The sequence below is a fragment of the Piliocolobus tephrosceles genome, chromosome 1 (assembly GCF_002776525.5).
Source record: "Piliocolobus tephrosceles isolate RC106 chromosome 1, ASM277652v3, whole genome shotgun sequence".
Classification (NCBI taxonomy): Eukaryota; Metazoa; Chordata; class Mammalia; order Primates; family Cercopithecidae; genus Piliocolobus; species Piliocolobus tephrosceles.
Window position 1 is genome coordinate 109521077 of NC_045434.1, and position 18384 is coordinate 109539460.

General features: G+C 36.3%; 1 protein-coding gene across 4 annotated transcripts in view; it reads right to left on the minus strand.

Moving 5' to 3' along the window:
• Window positions 1-18384, minus strand: part of RAP1A (RAP1A, member of RAS oncogene family) — a 103337-nt gene that overhangs the window by 58323 nt on the left and 26630 nt on the right. Inside the window, exon 1 of one of the 4 annotated variants that reach the window (XM_023232644.2) lies at window positions 8537-8555. The exons of the other annotated variants lie outside the window; for them this stretch is intronic. The gene's annotated coding sequence lies outside the window, so the exon portion shown is untranslated. Of the gene's footprint in view, window positions 1-8536; window positions 8556-18384 lie in introns of those variants that run through there. 4 annotated transcript variants of the gene reach the window in all.

Consider the following 18384-nt stretch of genomic DNA (forward strand, 5'->3'; position numbering starts at 1 on the left):
CTTGCAGTGTACTAAAAAACAATCTCAAAGAAACAAAGAACAGATCAACAAACTGAAAATAAAAGGAAAGATGTCAGACAATCCATGTATATAAATACATTAATATTAATTTACATTAACAGCACTCAATAGAAAAATAAAATTTAAATATAAATCAAAGCATACAAAGCAAAACTTGACAGAATGGGAATCGTGAACAGAATTTAACAGAACTTACTCAGTAAATGATAGAAAGGAAAGACAAAACCAGGAAGGATATATAGAAGATTTGAGCAGATAAAGAATCAACTTAACCTAACAGACATATAGAACACCACACCCAACAACTGCAAACTATACATCCTTTTCCAGTGTACATGGATAATTTACTAGAATAGACCATGCTGAGCCATAAATCAATTCTCAAGAAATGTCAATGGACTGAAATCATACAGAGTATAATTTCTAACCAACATGAAATTAAACTAGAAATCAGCATAAAAATATAACCACATTATCCCCAAATGTTTGTAAATTAAACAGAATTCTAAATAACCCATGGGGGAAGAAAGAAATCAAGATGGAAATTAAACAATTTGAATTAAATAATAATTAAAATGTAACATATCAAAAATTACTGGAGCTGGCAGGGCATGGTGGCTCACTCCTGTAATCCCAGCACTTTTGGAGGCCAAGACAGGTGGATCACTTCAGGTCAGGAGTTCAAGACTAGCCTGGCCAACATGGTGAACCCTGTCTCCACTGAAAATACAGAAATTAGCCAGGTGTAGTAGCATGTGCCTGTAATCCCAGCCATCTGGGAGGATGAGACACAAGAATTGCTTGAACCAGGGAGGCGGAGGTTGCAGTGAGCCAAGCCGAGATCGCGCCACCGCACTACAACCCAGGTAACAGAGAGAGAGCGTCTCAAAAAAAAAAAAAAAAAAAGAAAAGAAAAAAAGAAAACAGTATACTTGACTTCTATGAGGCAAATTTTTTATGATAGCTGATTCTGTGTTTTCTTGTTTTAAATGCTGAAGTCAGTATTTAAAAACAACAGAATTCCTGAAATACAGTAACTTTCATTTGTGGCAATCTACTCTAAAAACATATCTAGATATGGACATCTAGCCCTTTGAATTCTATCCTCACACAACAGTATGTTTCAGCTGGGCGTGGTGGCTCTCACCTTTGAGGCTGGAGGGTCGCTTGAGTCCAGGAGTTCTATGGTGCAGGGAACTGTGACTGCACCACTGTACTCCAGCCAGCCTGGGTGACAGAATAAGACCCTGACTCTTAAAAAGAAAAAAAAAAAAACAGACAAATTCATTTCTGGGTAATCTAATTGTTCAGAAACTTCTTTACACGACTGTTTCTTGGTATTGGCTACTTATTGGGTGGTTTTAGCTCTACTCGCCCATGTAAACAAAAGAAAGAGAATTCCTCTTCTATTCTACACTCCTTTAAGTATCTGAAGACAGTTATTTTCCTCACTTCTTTTTCCATAAACAGTCTCCTTTTTCAAATAATAAAGTTTCAAACTCTATTATCATTCTAGTCTCCTCTGCAAAAGCTTTAGTTCTCTCTCTTAAAAGCAATGCATGCTTGATTAGCACAATTAGAAGATATTACTAAAAGACTTATAAGAAAAAAAGAGCAAAAAATAAAAAATAAAAAAATAAAAAATAAATAAAAAAACAAAACCAAAAAAAAAAAAAAAGAAAAAAAGAGCAGTCACAATCTCAATCTACAAGAGCTACTTTAAACTTCTACCTGCCTGTTTCTTTGGGTGTTTCCCTTAGTATTTACAAATAAAATTCATACGGGAATCTCTTCATTTTTGCATTTGGATATTGCTATCATATAGATGAGAATTTTAGCTCTCTTAACACACAGCGAAGTAGTATATTAAGATTACATTTCTTTTATCATATAATTTGTGTTTATTCTGGAACTATCAACATAATTTCCCACCCTGTCAAATCGGCCAGATAATCTATCAATTTCATTCCCATCTCTCCCCACCCTCCAAAAAATTCTTTTTGGATCTTCTATAATCTGTATCAGTTGTTCCCTAGGTCTGTCAACCTAGGACTTTCTTATGTACTAGTTTAGAACTATAATATTTACAAAAGTGCTACCACTATTTGCTACCAGTCCTCCAGAAAACAAGGGGCTTGCCCTGGTACATCCATGTCTTGCCTAAGTACACTATTTAGTTCACTGAACAGTGTGAATATATAATATAAAGCTCATCAGAATTTTAAGAGAAAGAAACACTAAATTATGGATCATTCTCAGTACTGTGCCATCACTTTTTGGTATAAGCACCAAAAACTTACTAGTAATACTTTTTTAAAAAACACTTTTAAAAATACAAGGTTTCCACAATTTCCCAGGTTTACGTATTTCCCCTCTTCTTCCTTATGCATCAAAAGGGAACACATATTCTACTGTTTTAAAGAAATGTATCCATATCTATATCCCCAAATAAATCTTTACCACAATCTTTAGTAAAGTATGACTGATTCATTGCACCTTTGTAATTCTCCAAATATTCAAGTAAAGGATTAAAATATTTAATCCAACCATCTCACATATTCAAGAGTAAAATTTTTGGCAAGTTTGACAAGTGGTCTTGATAGGCTTGATGTACTATTATGACAACAGATACAATAATCTACCATTTGAAATTATTCCCTGAACAAAAATGTGCTAGTGTATGCACTTTTCTCTCTTTTATAAAAATCTGCCACATTTTTAGTTATATCTCCTTTTTCATTCATATTGTTTATCTCTGCCCCTCCTCTTTCACTTTTGGTCAATTTTACCAGGTTGGTTACTTTTACTAGTCTTTTTCAAAAAAACCCAACTTTGGTTGTGTTGATGTTTCATTGTAGACCTCTTTTCTATTTCTTTAATTTCTGCTTTTATGTTTATTATTTATTTCATTTCTTTAGTTTATTCTAATGCTTTTCCAACTTAAGTTGGATACCTGCCTCAATAATTGCAGCCATTTTTGTTTTTGTTTTTGTTTTTGAAAGAGTCTCAACTCTGTCACTTAGGCTGGAGTGCAGTGGCATGATCTTGGCTCACTGTAAACTCTGCCTCCTGAGCTCAAGCAATCCTCCCACTTCAGCCTTTAGAGTAGCTGGGACTACAGGTGTATGCCACCACGTCCGGCTAAATTTTTTGTATTTTTGATAGAGACAGGGTTTTTGCCATCTTGCCCAGGCGGGTCTCGAACTCTTGGGCTCAAGTTATCCACCCACCTCGGCCTCCCAAGATGCTGGGATTACTGGAATGCTTGAATGAGCCTGGGCCCATTTTTCTTTCCTAATTAACATCTCAGATCCTCCATTAGGGGTCACTTTCCTTCTACCTAAAGTATATCTTTTGGAATGTTTCTTAGTGCTGTACAAGTGGTGAGAACAAAAAAAAAACTCCCAGTTTTATTTATCTGAAAACTTTGCTTCACTCTTCAAAGATATTTTAGCTTTAATAGTTATTTACGCTGAGTACACTGTAGTTACTATTCTACCGTCTTTTGATTTCTACTTTCCTTTCAATAAGTCAGCTGCTAGCCTAATTGCAGAGCTTTTGAAAGTGATCTGTCTTGTCCCTTCTGGTTATTTTTGAGATCTCTGATCATCTGCAAATTTAACTATGAAGACTTTAGGTTTAGATTTCTATTTACTCTGATTAGGATTTATTTGACTTCTTGAATTTGTATCTTTTTGCAGTTTTGGAAATTCTCATTGAAATCTCCTTAAATACTGTATCTACTTGGCTTTTCCTCATATCTGAAATTCTGGTTATTAGACCTTTTCATGCTCTTCTTGGAATAGTTAAGACGTAGACAAGGCTGCTGTTAATAAGAGACTCAAAAGTGGCTTAACCAAAATTCAGGGTTATTTTCCTCTCACAGGACAGTCTTGTTTGGCAGCTAGGCAGTCTGAGACAGCCAGGCTCTTATGTCTTATTGCTCTATCATCCTTAAGAGTACTGCCGTCTTCTACATAGGGAAAAATATCTCATCGCCATGTTTACATTCCAGTTCACAGAAAGGAAGAAAGAGAAAGAAAATGGCATATCCCCTTTCCTCTTACAGGCATGACCTAGAAGTTACACATATTTCAATTTGCATCCCAAATTACCAAAGCCTTGTCACATAGTCAAACCTTACTATCAGGAAGGCAATGAAATGGAAGTTTTAGCTAGGCAACAGAGCATCCAACTAATATATCCACTACTTATTAACCACAGAATGGTATCAGGGAAAACTAGCAATTTAGGCTATGGTTGTCCAATTTTCTTTTCTTTTTATGAATTTTCCATTTCTGTCTCTTTTATTTGGTTAACTTTGGTCTCATTCTGTTGCCCAGGCTGGAGTGCAGTGGCACAGTTCACTGCAGCCTTGACCTCCTAGACTCAAGGGATCCTCATACCTCAACCTCCCAAATAGCTGGGACTATAGGCACACACCACTATGCCCAGCTAATTTTTGTATTTTTTTGTAGAGATGGGATTTCACCATGTTGCCCAGGCTGGTCTCGAATTCCTTGGGCTTAAGTGATCCACCTGCCTTGGCCTCCCAAAGTGCTGGGATTACAGATGTGTGTCACTGTGCCCAGTCTACATATTTCATTTCTAAAAGTTCTCCCCCCACCCACAAAAAAGCTATTTGTAACTTCTCATAATCTCATTATCTTTCTCAGTATAGTAAAATGGTTAAAAGCCTGACTTTAGGACCCATACTGCCTGGCTAGAATCCTGGTTCTACCACTTTACTAACCTTGGTCAAGTTATATCCCCATTCTCTGCTTCATTCCTTCACCTGTAAAATGGGGATAATAATAATCCCTACTTTAGAGTTTTGTGAGGGTTAATTAACACATAAAGTACTGGAACAGTTCAAGGTTCCAACTGATAGCTACAAAATGTTAGCTATCATAATCCCACCATTCTTATATTTTTAATCTTTACCTTGCCAAACACACTGATTTTAAATTCTTGTCTAATAATTCCAAAATATGAAGTCAATGGGAGTCCAATTCAGTTGTCTGTTATCTTGGCTAGTTCATATTTTCAGTGTCTTTTTCTTTTAGAGTTCTGTAATCTTTTACTGTGATGTGCATTTGCTTCTGCCAAGTGCCTGGGGTTACTAGTGACCAGAATTACTTTGAACCATAGTCAAATTTTAAGATATTTTTGGGCTAACCCAGAAAGTGCGATTTAGATATGGAAACATAAAGGCTAGGGTGTAACTATAAAATGTCAAAGAATAACAACCCCCAAACTTGCACCCCCACTTCAACTTAGTGCCAACATTTGCGACAGTCTAGTTTCCTTGCAGTTGGCAGGAAGATGCGTGGGGAGGGGTGCACAGACACTCGGTGGGATGTCTCCTCATAGACTGAGCTTCGTCTCCTATCCTCTTATGTCTGTGAAGGCAATGAAACCATAAGCCCAGGTTTAGCTAGTTCAGTAGGTGCCATCAAGACAAAAATAGGCTCTGAGTGCTGGTTCTAGCTTTCACTTACTTTTTAGCCTTTGAACATGTCTCATAAATGTCAGTTCCTTGATATTGTTCCTTTAGGTTTACAGTTGTAAAAGGGACCTTCATTTAAAAAATCTCACATGGCCAATATACACATCTTCACAAGTGAGAAGTCATAAACCTACTTTTTTTTTTTTTTTTTTTTTTTTTGAGACGGAATTTTGCTCTTTTTGCCCAGGCTGGAGTGCGATGGCGCGATCTTGGCTCACTGCAACCTCCGCCTCCCAGGTTCAAGCAATTCTCCCGCCTCAGCCTCCCAAGAACTGGGATTATAGGTGCGGGTCACCATGCCCAGCTAATTTGTATTTTTAGTAGAGACGGAGTTTCACCATGTTAGCCAGGCTGGTCTCGAACTCCTGCGTCAAGTGATCCGGCCGCCTCGGCCTCCCAAAGTGCTGGGATTACAGGAGTGAGCCACTGCGCCCAGCCATGAACCTATATGTGATGAAAACATTTCTTTATAATATTCTCAACATAAAATTATGAATATTAGTTTATTATCAACAATATAATCTATAATAGTGTGATAATTTAATCACAGAATACTACTTTGTATTTTCTATCACCATTTTTTTAAAGAGTAGAGAAACAGGAGAGGAGGGTAGGAGTGTCAGAATCACCTGGGCAAAGAACCACTACCCTCCAGGCAAAGAATCTGTCAGTTCCTTTTCTTTTCCACTATATGACTCTAGTCTAAGCAACCTCCTGGGACTACTGAAATAGCCTCTTAACTGGTCCATTGTTGCTCACTTGGGTTCCTCTACACTGCAGCCAGAATGGTCTTTTCAAAACAGAAAATTCAATGATTTCATTTTGCTCATAGGGTAAAGATTAAACTCCAAGTCCTCAAAGCTCCTAATGATTTGGCCTGTATCCACTTCGTCTTGCTCCATATCCCTATTTACTCTCTATGACAGTCACACTGGCCATCTTTCAGTTTCTTAAACCTGATATGCTCCCTTCTGCCACAGGGCTTTTGCAGAAGCTATTCCCTTTGCCTACAATGACTTCTTCCTTCTTCACTTAGTTAATAATGCCTGCTCTTTTCCTTGGACCTGAGCCCAAGTATTAATTCCATAAGATATCCTTCCCTGACCCCTTTGAGTCAAAACTTTATATACTCTTATAGTATTGGACATTTTTCCTAAGCAATACTGATCACAGATGCAAATCAATGCTTTCTGTAAATCTCTGTGATTTACCTAAATTAGACTGTTGAATATCACACAAATTATTTGCCACATATAATAATCTCAGAATTACTGTTAAAACCTGTAATTAGTAAAAACTAATTTACATTCTATTTTTAGAATATCTGCAATGTGACCTGAGGTCTTACATTCAATGACTACCATGTTGTTATACATAAGGAGTTTTTAATCTAATTCGTTATCAAAAAAAGTCTACGACAGATTGTTTCAATGATTCCAGATTTTACGTATGGAAACTAATAAATACATGCACGTATGGAAACTAATAAACACATGCACATGTTGCATGGCTGTGCATTGCCACACAGAACTGTACAAATAATCCCTAAATGATAGTTTTTGCAGTATTAGTATAAATACTTAATTTGAGAAGAGAGTCATCATTCTGAATTTTTTTCTGAAAGATAACTAAGAAAGTAAACATTTTTGTGAAATTCAAATATAACAGCTTTGTTTACCCTACTGTGAATTTTCATGTCATGAGGCAAACAACACTTGTACTGTTTTGAAGACTTCAACAAAAGATTATACAAAATTACATCTTTCCTGTATGCTTTGTCTCAATGCATTAAAAAAAATATTCTCCCTTTGTTGATTTCAGTTTAAACTGTCAGTCATCAAGGTTACATATGTCATCAGATTGAGCCATCTTCTCTCTTCAGAGAAACAAGTATTTTAGAAACAAATGAAAATACTTTCAAGACAAACCCAAAGGTTACTAAAATTGTTACTTTAAATCATTTTAAATCTCCAAAGTAAAATATATTCTTCATATTAAAATGATTTAAAAGAAAGATGGTCTCCTTTGACTGTAACTTTTCCTCCTAAATGTTTAATACTGGGAATGTTTCTAATTACCAGAATAAGGGGTGAATATCATGGTATCCAAAAATATCCTATACTCTGTGCCTTTAGGAACTACATGTGCTCTTGGATCCATGAGCTGTCAAAAAAAACAGTGAATGCGTATCCTGTTTTAGCAACATAGCAAATGATCAAAAGCACATCACCAGTAAATGTTTGACTAAGAGAAATGGAAATGAAAGACTGCTGTTTACATGTCTTACCATCTACTTAAGTGAATATTCTTCAGTAACTATTAATCATCGCAGACAAAACATTTGTAAACCATGCAGAAAAATTTTAAGGCCATGACTAATACTTTCTAGGTTGACCAAAATACATTATTTTCCTTAAAAGATACATTTGGCCAGGTGTACTAAATTATGCCAAGTATAGTTAAGTATGCCAATTCTGGAATCTTGATAGATACATTTCCATAAATAGAGGTATTCACTCTAACTTTATTCCCTTAACAGCACTGCCACATAAACTATATATGACCAAAACTAAAGCATGCCAAAGCTTCAAAAAGTATGAATTTGGAATAATTGTAAGCAAAAATGCATAATTATAACTAAAGTTTCTGGTATCTTTGTTTCTTAAACTATTACCCAGCTAAAATGTTATAACCTTTTCTTGAAGGGAAAGTAAAAACATGTAACCAACAGCAACTAAATTTTATATATCATTCTGTCACTTTCAAAGCACTTTCGAAACTTTTTATATTTTAGGTAATCAAAACCAAAACTATATGTCATTACCCCCACTATAAAGAAACATACAAGGCTTAACTTGGATTAAATGACTTAAGCATAAAGTAACTGGGAAGCTGTATTCAAACCTACGTCTCTAGATTTTAAATGTTGCTCTCTTTTGAATATATTATGCTGTTATATAACAACAACACAACAATAATAATGGCAAACATTTACTGAGTGCTTACCATGTGCCAGGAAGTGCTGTAAGAAATCCTCACAATAAGCTTACGAGGCAGATACTAGTAATATCCCCAAAGTCACATATCTAGGAAGAAAAGCCACGATTTAAACTCAGGCAACCTGCTTTCAGGGTTCACAATCTAACATGCTAAATGGCCTGTATTCATTCATGTACATAAACTTGTATATGCATAGAATACCTTTGGGAAGGAAGCTGAGGAATGACGGGACATGGAAAGAAAAGACATTTTTCTCTGTGTACTTTGTATGTACTTCTTGAAACCCAGGGAGAGGAAGGGGGTGTAGGTAGACAGAATGTTATAGACATGGAATTCCTGAAAAAAGGCAGAGATTCAAGAAACTCCGTGATCTGTGATGATCTAATGGAAAAACTGTATTTTTAAAAAAGTCTAGGTGGCCTGAGCATTTACTGTGAAAGGCTGAGAGAGGAAAGGACTTAGTACGTGTGTGTGTGTGTGTGTGTGTGTGTGTGTGTGTTTTGGAGACGGAGTCTCACTTTGTCGCCCAGGCTAGAGTGCAGTGGTGCAATCTCAGCTTACGGCAACCTCCGCCTCCTTGGTTCAAGCGATTCTTCGGCACTAGCCTCCCAAGTAGCTGGGACTACAGGCATGTGCCACCACGCCCAGCTAATTTTTTTGTATTTATAGTAGACAGGGTTTTACCATGCTGGTCAGGCTGGTAATGAACTCCTGATCTCAGGTGATCTGCCCTCCCTGGCCTCCCAAAGTGCTGGGATTACAGGCGTGAGCCACTGTGCCTGGCCCATATATGGTTTTAAATAGCAGGCTATAAAAGTTCCTCTATGACATCCTATGAACTTGAAATTTTCCTATCAGATGAGAAAAGCCACCTAAGGCTTTTGAACAAGAGCTTGAAGAGAAACATGAAAGCTCTATGAGTACTCTGTAGATTGCAACAGAAGAATGAAAAACTAGAGAAGGAAGATCAGTTAGGAGGGCAAGGAAGCAAACTTTTTTTCTAAGTGCCTTTTTCTTAGCCTTTAGCAATCTTCAAGGCAGATATTTTCTTCCCTTCAAAATGCAGATAAATTATAGATGCCATTCCTACTGCCCAGAACAATAGTTGGGAAACAGTAGATGCTCAATAAACATTTATTGAATGAAAGAAAAAAAGGGCTGATCTTGGATTCAAAGCTAGGTTTTATCTAACACTAATGCCTAAGACTTTTTCCACTATATTCGGTAATTCAATTAATCCAAGCAATCTTTAAAATCTGGTGAGACCCTTTAGGTAGGGGGCTAATCTTAAAGTAAGGGACATAGTTCAGCAATGTTGCTGTGAACACCAAATTAGATAATGCATATGTAGCACTTAGGAGAGTGCCTGGCAACTGTCCACTTAAAAAAGATACTACTATCACTACTTTATTAACGTAACTAGAGTGTTACTGGTATTTTGAGAAGAATTTTGGAAAGGTAATGTAAGACAAGAATGGAAAGCACTGTCAGATTAGGAACCCCAAATCAGGAGGCAGTATAATCAAATTTATTGATTCTTAACTTTATTGGATTCCTTAATCTAGTAAGTGCAGTTCTTTGAAAAGAATATATACGCTGGGGGAAGTGAGGGATGTTGGAGACCAGGGAACCCAAACTAACAACCTCTGATCAAAAACAAAGAGCCTTGGCCAGGCACAGAGGCTCACGCCTGTAATGCCAGCACTTTGGGAGGCCAAGGAGGGTGGATCATGAGGGTCAGGAGATCGTGACCATCCTGGCCGACATGGTGAAACCCCGTCTCTACTAAATATACAAAAATTAGCTTGGCGTGGTGGCTCTTGCCTGTAATTCCAGCTACTCACGAGGCTGAGGCAGAAGAATCACTAGAACCAGGGAGTCAGAGGTTGCAGTCAGCCGAGATCACGACATTGGCTCCAGCCTGGCAACAGAACGAGACTCCGTCTCAAAACAACAACAACAACAACAACAAAAACCAAAGAGCCTTTTGAAGGAATATCTGGGTCCAAAATCAGGATCTAGAAGTTACATTAGCCTGGACAAGTCATTTGTCCTCATTAATATTCAACTTCTTTATTTATACAACAAAACTGGACTAAGATACCTTACTGGTTTCTGATAAGTAAACAATATATTTAATAACATATTTCAGGTACAGAAGCTTAATGCTTTTTTCCTTCCCAAACTAAAGTGAGAAGAGAGAATCAATGTTTTAGTTTATTATAAACATTGCCACATTAGAAAACTACTATTAGAATCCCTGTTTATTAAATCTGTTTGCTCATATAACAGCTTCAAATCTCTTTAAGGATGGCCAGAGTGTTACGAGTTTCCTATCCTTGTAAGTGCTACTGTGCTACACAAATTTTTGTTCCCAGAGCTATTAGTTTTGTGAAGAGAAATAACACCTATATAGACACCTTTGTCTTGAAAACATCTGATTGAAGAACAATCTTAGTCCTGATCAAGTTAATTTTTTCAGATGAGAGAAGGCTGGGAAAAACAAGGAAATTAGTTAAAGTCTTGCCTTCATGAGAGATGAATTAATTTGAACAGGATCTAGAAATGACTATTAAATAATAATTAGCTTAATTAGGAACCTTTGATTTCGTGCCAAATGCTAAGACATACACAAAAAGAGATACGTAACTATTTGACTAACAGAATTTCTAGAATTTATTCTGAAGAATTACATTGGGAAAGCCATTCTACTTTCTTACCATGGAACCAAAAAGAGATCCTCTAAATTGGAAATTGTTTTCTTTTCCTGAGACGGAGTCTCATTCTTTCGCCCAGGCTGGAGTGCAGTGGTGCAATCTCGGCGCACTGAAAGCTCCACCTCCCGGGTTCAAGTGATTCTCCTGTCTCAGCCTCCTGAGTAGCTGGGATTACAGGCATGTGCCACCACGCCTGGCTAATTTTTTGTATTTTTAGTAGAGACAGGGTTTCACCATGTTGGTCAGGCTGGTCTCGAACTCCTGACCTCACGATCCCCCTCCCTCGGCCTCCCAAAGTGCTGGGATTACAGGCGTCAGCCACTGTGCCCCGCCCCTAAATTGGAAATCTTAACCTGGCAATCAGGAGTTATGAATCGCTGACCACAGATGTATATAAATAGATTTCTTCAGATAATCAGGGAGTTTCAAACATTCTCTTTGTATGTCCATCAACCATAACAGACTAAATAAGCTACCATAAGCTTACACCTGGATCACTACAATAGCCTCTCATCTGATCTCCCTACATCCAATATTTCCCCCTTCCAATATATTCAAAAGGAAGCTAAAATGAACTTTGTGAAATGACAAATTTAATCACTTAGTGACCTCCTCCAAATCCCTTCAGTTCAGGTACTTCAGTGATTTCCCATTTCCCTTAAAGACCAAAGATGTTAACATGGCTTACAAGGGTCTGCACAGCTGGGTCCCTAACTGTTATTTCACAACAGTGCTCCCTCTCATTCTCAACACTCCAGCCAACTGGCTCTCTTACATCTTCTCCAATGCGCCATGCACTCTCCTGCCAGAAACAAGTCAGCTGGTAAAGTGTTCCAGAAAACATAAAGCAATGGGGAGATTGTAATCCATATGGCATGTAGGTTTATAATATAGAAAAGAATGATCTTTGAGCAAACAACTAAAGATGACAGGCAGTTAGAGAACAGAGTTGGGCAGACATCTGAGGGAAGCCGAAAAGCCTTGAGATGCCAGGTGACTTCAATAAGGAACAAATAGGGCACTATAATTGGAGGACAATGAGGAAGTCATCAGGAGAAGAGAAGGTAAGAGATTAAACAGAGAGCTAAATACAGGCTTTTAGGCCATGGTAAGGACTTTAGCTTTTACTTGGTATGCACGGGAAGCCACTGGACAATTTTGAGCAGAGGATGTCAAGTTTCCACTGAAATTTTTAAAAGATCTCTCTGATTATAAAAGAGAAGGTCAAGGGCAGAATCAGGAAGAACTAGAAGGCAACTGAAATAACACAAGAGATAGGAATGCCCACCAAAGGAGTAGCAGTGGAGGTAGTAAGAATTGGTTAACTTCCACATACGTTTTGAAGACAGGGCCAAACAGAGACAAGTTGGGAGAAAAAAAAAAAAGACTGCTAAAAAATAGAGGATAGACACCAAATCACAGACCCAGGAAGTTCAGAGAACACTAACCAAGATAAATGACAAAACATCTACACTTAGGTATTATTTCAGACTGCATAAAATCAAGGCAAAGAGAAAATGCTGAAAGCCAGAGGGTGGAAAAAACATCTTAACTATAGCAGAACAGAGAAGTATTGCATCAGACTTTTCAGAAACCAGGAAAGCAAGAAGAGAGTGAAGTAAAATATTTAAAGTGTTCCCAGAAAAAAACCACCAAGTTACAACTCTGTATCAAGTGACACTATACTCCAAATGACGGAGAAATGCAGACATTCTCAAAACAAAAATTAAGAGAATTTGTCACCAGCAGACATGACTTGCAAGAAATGTGAAAATTTCTTCAAAAAGAAGGAAAACTACTTAGATGGGAAACTTTACTTTTACTTTTCTTATCCTTTATCAATGTAAACAGATACAGTTTGTTCAAAATAATTGCAACAAGTTATTAGGTGACCATAGCTTATGGATAAGTAAAATGAATGACAGCAATGTTATAAGGACTGGTGTAAGTAATTGAGAATACTCTGTTCCAAGGTACTTGCACTACACATGAAGTGCTATGTTATATGAAAGTGGGCTTGGATTAGTTGTAAACGTATACTGCAAATTCAAGGGCAACTAGTAAAAAAAAATAAAAACAAGTATAATCAATACAGTAAGCGAGGAGAAAAAATGAAGTAACATAAAATGTTCAATTGAAACCAAAAGGCAAAAAAAGAAAAAGGGAGGGCAATGAATAGAAAAGAGTAACAGATATGGTAGATACATATTAATCCAACAACAATTAAAGGACTGTCGGGATGGACTAAAAAAACAAGACCCAACTATATGTTGTCTGTAAGAAACTCACTTTAAATATAAATACAGTAGACCCCCATCCATGGTTTTGCTTTTTGCAATTTCAGTGACTCACAGTCAATAGGTATCTGAAAAATATTACAATATTGAGAGAGACTACATTCACATAACTTTTAATAAAGCATATTGTTAGAATTGTTCTATTATTAGGTATTACTGTCAGTCTCTTACTCTAATTTATAAATTAAACTTTATTATAGGTATGTACAGGAAAAAACATAGTACACTTAAGGTTTGGTACTATATCTGCGGTTTCAGGCATCCACAGAGGATACTGAAATGTATCCTCCATGGGTAAGTGGGGACTACTGTACACAGATTAAAAGTAAAGAGATGAAGAAAAATATATCATACTAACACTAATAAAAAGAAAGTTAAGAGTAGCTATATTATTCTGAAACAAAGCAGGCTTAAGAGTAAGAGAAGTTATCAGGTATGAAGAAGAGTATTACATAACGATAAAGGCATCGATTCTCCAAGAAGACATAACAATTCTTAATGTGCATGCATCTAACAACAGTGTCGAAATACATGAGGCAAAAACGGATACCGCAAGGAGAAACAGATGAATCCATTATTATGCCTGGAACCCTCAACACCCCTGTCAGTAACTGACAGATCCAGCAGGCAGAAAATCAGTAAGGCTGTAGGTGAACTAAACAATACCATCAATCAATTGGATCTAATCGACATTTACAGAATACAGCCAGGTACTGCATGACATTGTTTTAGTCCTCATTGTTTAGACCGCATATGTGATGGTGGTGCTGTAGGATTATAATGGAGCTGAAAAATTCCTATTGCCTAGTGACATCTTAATGATCCTGAACCAGTGCAGGCCTTGGTGAATATGTGTGTTTGTGTCTTAGTTTTTAACAAAAATGTTTTAAAAGTTAAAAACAGTAAAACATTTTAAAAATAGAAAAAAAATAAGGATATAAAGAAAGGAAATATTTTTCAACACATGGACAATGTGTTTGTGTTTTAAGCTAAGTGTTATTACTGGAGTCAAAAAGTTTATAAAGTAAGAAAGTTACAGTAAGCTAAGGTTGAATTGAATGATTTACTTTATTTATTTACTTACTTACTTTAGAGACAGGGTCTCACTCTGTTGCCCAGGCTGGACTGCAGTGGTTTGACAATAGCTAGGAGATATGTTGTTAAATGATGTGTGACTGTATTTCTATATATTGGCAAACAAGTGGAAAATAAAATGAAAAAAAAATCACTTGCAAAAGTATCTAAAAAGAAATAAGCTACTTAGAGATTAACAAATCGCCTAATGATATATTTCTCTGAACATATCCCTGTTAAGTGATGTATGACTGTACTTTTTCCAACAATGAAGGAATATACAATATTTTCAAGTGCACACAAAACATTTACCAAGACAGACCATATTCTAAATTATAAAGTAAGTCTCAATAAATTTGAAGAAATTTAAATCATACAAAGTATGTTTTCTGACTACTATGGCATTAAATTAGAAACCAGTAACAGAAAGATCAAGAAAATCCCCAAATATTTAGAAACTAAACAACGTATTTCTAAATAATCCATAGTTCAAAGAAGAAATCAAAAGGGAAATTGGTATTTTGAACAGGATGAAAAAGAAAACATATTAAAATTTATAAAATAACCCAGAAATAAATCCCTCACATGTATGGTCAAATGATTTTGAAAATGAGGCCAAGTCTATTCAATTGGGAAAGGATGGTCTTTTCAATAAATAGTGCTAGGAAAACTGGATACCCACATGTAAAAGAATGAAGAGTTGGGCCCTCTTCACTGGGCCCACCATAAACAAAAATTAACTCAAAATGGATCAAAGACTAAATGAGAGAAAGTAAAACCATAATATTCTTGGAAGAAAACATAGGAGGAAAGATATATGACAATGGATTTGGCAATGATTGCTTGGATAAACACCAAAAGCACAGGTAACCAGAGAAAAAAACAGATAAATTGGACTACAGGTTGAGTATCCCTCTGGGAACAGAAGGGCTTCAGATTTCAAATATTTTCAGATTTTGGAATATCTGTATATACACAATGAGCTCTAATGGGAATGGGACCCAAGTCTAAACACAAAATTCTTCTATGTTTCATAAACACTTCATACACATAGCTTGAAAGTAATTTAATACAGTATGTTTAACAATTGTGTGCATGAAACAAAGTTTTGACTACTATTTTGACTGCAACACACATGGGGAAAGATATCGAATGTTCCACTTCTGGTGTCATATCAGCACTCAAAAGTTATGGATTTTGGATTTTAGGATTAGGGATGCTCAACCTTGATGTGTTCTTTGATGCACAGAAGTTTGCAATTTTGACATATAGGTAGGTATCCCTAATCTATATGAAGTACCTATTGTAGTAAAAAAATTCAGAGGCAGAAAGTAGAATGGTGGTTGTTGGGGGCCGAGAAGGGGGATGGGGAATTACTGTTTAATGGAATCAAGTTTCAGTTACATAAAATGAAGAGTTCTGGAAACGGATGTTGGTGAAGTCTGCACAACAATGTGAATGTACTTAATTTTACTGAATTGTATACTTAAAAATAATTACGTTGGTATAAGTTATGTGTATTTTACCAAAATATAAAAAAATACAACACAATTCTCCATATTGACTAAAAAAAAAAAAAAAAAATCAGGGCAGAGAAGCTATCAAAGCAGGTCAAGAAAGAGCAACTAGTGAGGCGGTGGGGGCAGGGAGGAACCATGTATATAGTTTATTGGGATAAAGAGAAGAAAATATTTCAAAGAGGAGGAAGTGATCAACTGTCAAATGCTGACATGTAAAGGAAGATGAGAGTGAGAACCTGACCACTGGAGGTCACTGGAGCCTTGATAAACCAATTTCAGCGTAATAACCCAGGACAAAAGCACAATTAGGTTCAGGAAAGACTGGGAGGTAAGAAATTGGGAGATGGCATTATAGACAATTTTTTTGAGGAGTTTGCTTGAAGGAGGAATAGAAAAATCGGGAGGTCACTACTACAAAGGGAAGGAGAATGTGGTTTCAAAAGGGGTTTTGCCGTATTTATTTTTATAGTAGGTACTCAGTAAATCAAACATTTAAGAGCAACTCAGTAAGTATTTGTCCAGAATGAACTGTTCTCAAGACTAGGTCTACAGCTTGACATTAGAGGTTAAAGTGTTGCAATTTTGAATCTTGTTTTTTATTACCTCCCTACCCCCACCCCCGCCGGTATTACTGATATTACTTCATCTCTCTCCAAGGTCATTGAAGTTTTTCAAAACTATTTTAACAGATATTGCAATAAATGTACAGTCATTTAACTATCCTTCTTGCTGGGCATGTTCCAAGTATTTTCTATTATTATAGACAATGCTGTAGTGAATCCTTATATAATACACTTTTATCCAGTTGTCATTTTTTTCTTTGGTTTATATTCTCACATGGAACATTAATTAGCCAAAGACTAGGAACATTTTTAAGGTTCTTCATGGAGATTAGTAGTTTTATCAACTGGCATTCCAATCAGGAATGTGTGGGTCCCATTTCACCATATCCCTAATAGCACAGTTTCAACGTAAATGTTCTTATTTTGTAAATTGTATTATCAAAATTTTATCACTCTAAGCTTCTCTGATTAGTGAGGCTAATGTTTTCAAATATTTATCAGTCATGAGCCCTTCTCTTTTGTGAATGCCTATTCTTTTTCATTTATCTTTAAAAAAAGTTTTAAAACAAGTTTTTAAAAAGTTCCTATCAAGCAGTCTGTTCTATAAGAATAGTCACTTTTTTGATTATCTTTTCGCTCAGATGTTGTTTGCTTTTAGCTGTTTATTTTATCACACTCAAGTTAATTTCTGTTAATTTTTTTTATTGTTTTTTGCATTGTTTTGTTTTCTCTTTTTTTCAGTTATTTTGCATTAAATCTATGTTTTCCATTGTCATTTTCCCCTCATAGCTCATAAGTCTGGTGTACAACTGCTAAGGATTGGGCACCAGTGGATTAAAGCAAAAAACTGGGTTTAAGAATGGAAGTTCTGTTGCATGGAATTTAGAAACTCTCTTTTGCTATAACTACTTGGTCTACGGTCTGGCCCGCATTTATTTTTTCAGACAGGGTCTCACTCTGTCACCAATGGAGTGCAGTGGCACAATCACAGCTTAGTGCAGCCTCGAACTCCTGACCTCAAGCAATTCCCTCCTACCTCAGCCTCCAAAGTCCTGGGATTATAGGTGTGAGCCACTGCATTCAGCCGATCCATATTTAAATGAAAGTTTAGAAGGCTAATAATTTTACGTCCAATAAGTAAATAAACATGTAACAAAATATGGTAAAGGCAACTAGATAAATTAGCAAGTAGGACTTAGATTCAGATCACCTATATGTAATCATTGGCTCTAACACTTACAAGCTGGAAGGCTCTGGACTTCTTAACCTTACTCAATTCTCATGATCTATAAACAACAGTAACAGTTAAACACTTACTGAGGACTTACTATGTGCAAGCATGTTTCTAAGAATTTTACTTTTAGTCAACTTATTTAAAACAACTCTATAATATTATTACAATCACCACTTTGGACAAGAGAAAACATATGACCTACAGAAGTTCAATAACTCACAAAAAATTGTTTTGTGAGCAAAACTCGCAAAACTCACAAAACAATTAGTAAATGGCAGAATGAGGATTTGAATATAGGCATTCTGCCTCCAGTGCTCCCATCCTGGCTCCTAAGCACTCTATTATATAGCCTCTTTCATCTTTCAAATGGGAATGATACCACCTACCTCAGGTGTGACAGAAGGATTAAATGAAACCTTCATTTAATGAAATATAGTATACATGAAAGA